Source organism: Humulus lupulus, chromosome 2 (assembly GCF_963169125.1).
Source record: "Humulus lupulus chromosome 2, drHumLupu1.1, whole genome shotgun sequence".
NCBI lineage: Eukaryota > Viridiplantae > Streptophyta > Magnoliopsida > Rosales > Cannabaceae > Humulus > Humulus lupulus.
The window spans coordinates 151,088,272-151,092,181 of NC_084794.1; the positions used below are offsets into that span (position 1 = coordinate 151,088,272).

At 39.9% G+C, this 3,910-nt stretch overlaps 1 non-coding gene across 1 annotated transcript; it reads left to right on the forward strand.

Moving 5' to 3' along the window:
* Positions 1-527: 527 nt before the first annotated feature.
* On the forward strand, positions 528-634 carry LOC133820772 (small nucleolar RNA R71). Its single transcript, XR_009887171.1, has one exon. It is a non-coding gene; the product is annotated as a small nucleolar RNA R71 (small nucleolar RNA).
* Positions 635-3,910: the final 3,276 nt, after the last annotated feature.

Below are 3,910 nucleotides of genomic sequence, written 5' to 3' on the forward strand. Positions count from 1 at the left end.
GTGGTTGATAAAATCAAGGTGGAGTTTGTTGATAAGATTGTTGTGTGGCTTGGTTATTCTTCCATCCAAAGTTTGGATGGTTCTTCCACCTTTGGTTGTATGACATTGTAAAGGGGTTATTGGCTGGCCATTGGAAATTCCCTATGGCTTACACTTCTTCCATTGGAATATGATTCATATCCAAGGCAGAACAGTGATTTAATGGATGGTTACTCACATGTGCCTCACATATATTTCAAACTTGCATGGCTTGAGATGGAAGATTGCTCTGTTGTAATTGTTTTGTTATGGCTGCCACTTGAGCTATAAGCATTGAGATAGGATCTAATTAGATCATACCATCCACCTTCTTTGGCTGTCCCCTCTCAGTAGGCCATTGGTAGTTGTTCATGACCATCTCCTCTAATAATTCATACGCTTCATTAGAACTCTTGCTCATGAACGCACCCCCTGCTGCTGCATCAAATATTGTACGAGTAGTACAATTTAACCCATTGTAAAAATTGTGAACCAACATCCACTTCTGTATACCATGATGAGGGCACTTCCTTATCAGCTCTTTAAATCTATCCCATGCATCATATAGAGATTCCCCTTCCATCTAGTAGAAATTATTAATTTCCCCTCTCAACTTTGCAGCTTTTTCTGAAGGGAAAAACCTTGCAAGGAACTTCTGGGCAAGTTCCTCCCATGTTGTAATAGAATTGGCTTGCAGAAAAATTAACCAAGTCTTTGCTCGGAATCTTAATGAAAATGGGAAAAGTCTCAGACGGATTGCATCGTCACTCACCTCATTCATCTTAAAAGTTGCACACGGCTCTAGGAAATGGGCTATGTGTAAGTTGGGATCCTCGGTAGGCAACCCACCGAATTGAACAGTGGATTGCACCATTTATAGAATTGTCAGCTTGGTCTCAAAGTTATTAGCGGCAACTGTGGGTTGTTTAATGAATGAATGCACTCCCGTGACAAGGGAAAGCACATAATCTCTAAGTGTCCTTGGTCCTTGTTCTAGTAGGACCTCTGCTTCGACCCTTGGAATATTATTCGCAACATTGTTCACTGCATTCCCCTGATTTTCACCCATATAAAACTCCAACCTTTTCTTAATCCTTTGGTTTTGTTTACAAGTCCGTTCAATTTTAAGATCTACCTGTACCATTTCCTTCTGTATACTTCGTCGCAAATACTAATGCTTCCTGAAAGCACAATATTACGACACAAATTGAATTATAATGATATAAAAATCAACTACGTTGATATTAATAATATAGTCCCCTGCAATGGCCCCAAAAATTTGTTGTGAAAATTATGTACGCAAGTATACACAATTGCAAACAAGTAATAAAGTAGTAAGTAGCGTATTGTTCCCATGAGGACTGTTACTAATTACCTAGAATCAATCTTTATTTCTAATAGATTTGACGAATAATGAATATAGAATTTACTAAACTAAAAGGGATAAAAAATTAAACATAACAATAGAGAACTCAATAATAAATATATTAATTCAATGGATAAAGATATAGAGTTATAAACTTCATCTACTATCCACCTATGCCTCTCTAATGTGAATTTAAGAATTCCTATCTCCATCCTGATAGCATATTACAACTGTAAATTATATTTTTACTTGAACTTATTACTCTCTACAATAAGCAAATATCCTACAGCTATGTGGTAAATTAACATATCGTGGGAATTGAACACGTAATCCATAAGCTACACAAATCATACGGGTACTCTCACCCAATATAAATTTATAATTATTGTACAATAGCATATTTATCCCTTACTTATCAGATCACAGGTTAAAATCATACAAATCATGCAAATGGTGATCAAACATTCACAAGCATTAAACACAAGACAAATATTTCACAATATTGAAAGGAAATTCATAGAACTTCATTAGATATTCATAAGGTTTCAAGAAGAATCTAGTAACACTAGAAATATGAAATTAGTTCATGATAAACATAATCGAATCCATTAAACTAAGTATTGACATCAATACATTAAAAAGTAAAAGAAGACGAAGAATGATAAAAAGTGGTAAATCTTCAATCCTTTGCCTCCACAAAGTGTTTCCTTGAGTCTCTCCTTAGGGTCCTCCTTCAAAAATTTTCATAATATTTCTTATATAGTTGTTTGTGTATTGCATGTGAAATTCCACTTTTCCTCCTTCTTAAAATACCCTAATTTGTTTCGTCTCTGCCTCAAAAAGCATCGCGGCACCAATTTGCCAATCAATGGCATTGCGGTTCAACATGTAGGTGTCGCAACCCTCAACTTCTTAGGGTTTGGCTGTGTCAGTCTAATCGTAGTGTCGTGACTCAAATTTCCTTCTTTCATAGATCTTGAAATATTATCGAAGATAGGCAAAAAAAAGTGTCATACTGCACAAACATATCTAAATAAGCTCAAAAATTCCATAAAACAACTGACTAAAACAATATAAAAACTACTCTATCATCTTCATATGATTTTGTAAATGCTAACTGTTAGCTTTCTTACTTGCAGATCAAATGGGGTTGGCATACTATATTCGTGCCAAGAGGAAGAGGTTTGAGGGACCGACCCAAATACAAGTCCTTGCAGCACCAGTAGTGGTGCCCATAGCTCTAGCAGCTGCTCCCGTAGCTCTGGAAGCTTCTCCCACAACTACTGCTCTAGGACCCGTGGAAAGAGAGGAGTTATCACCGATGGAGGAACCACCAGTGATTGATCTCGTTGACTAGTCCCCAACCTCTTGGAAGCAAAAGCAAGCCACATGTCCATGGAATTTTCAGAGTGCCCTCCAGCTGAGACTCCTCGGTTGGTGATCCTCTCCGAATACTACGAAGGAGAAGAGCTGGAGAAGTACAAGGTCGTGCTGGACTACTTCAATGAATGCCTGGAGGAGGGAGATCACAATCTCAAAACCTTGGCAAAATACCTTCACTAGAATAATCCTACCAAAGGAAAGTTTCCCCAGCCTCCCATTGGTTGGGCGGAACTAGAGTCCCTCTTCGCGGGGAAGCTCGGCCACCAAACTGCTCCGCTGGCAGTGGAGCTTTTGCAAGGAGAAAGTGTGTCCTTCAATGAGAAGACATTTCGCAGCTACGCACACTTGAGGGGTGACAATAAAATGTCTATCCTTGCTTCCTGCCACAATGCTACAACTCGAGTAGGTCTTTGAACTTTAAATAGGTTTGTTAACACATTTATGATCTTCTACTAAACTTGGTTTCTTTGTTTTTCAGGCTAATACCTTGTGCCAATGCTTGGGGGATGCCGTGACTACAAGGTCCTTTGATCTAAGGTAGGTACACAAGGAGCTGGACAAGCAAACAATCTTCCAATAGGAGCTTTCACAACTCTAGAAGGCCTTGGAGGATGAGAAGGCCCTCTTCTAGGAGTTGGAGAAGCTAGTGGCTAACGAGTAGTCTCGAGTCCAAGCAGTGGAGGACACCTTATCCAAGCTGGTCAGGAGGAGACCAACGTCGCTTGGGAGGAAACTGCCAAAGCTTTTGGAGAATGAGGCCACCAGGGCTAGAGGATAAGCCTCCAAAGTGTTGGATGTTCTATAATGCAAATTCAATGAGCTCAACAAAGAGGCTGATGTACTCACTGAGGACACACTCTATGTTGGTTGGCTGAGCAACAGAGAGATGGATTTGGCCTTCACCGATGATCCCAACCTAAAGCTACTCTTCAAAGAGCGCCTTTGTGAGGAGGAGGCCATTGTTGCTACTGCTGCTCGGGCTACCACAGAGGCAGGCCAAATTCTTGAGGTCGTTCCCATCATAGAAATTGTTGAGAAGGTTCCCCCTGGCGAGATCTAAGCCGCCTCTGTTTTTCCTTTTTTTGTTTTATGCATATAGGCTTGTGTGCCATCTCTTCGCTTCCTTGGGGTATAGACAATTGA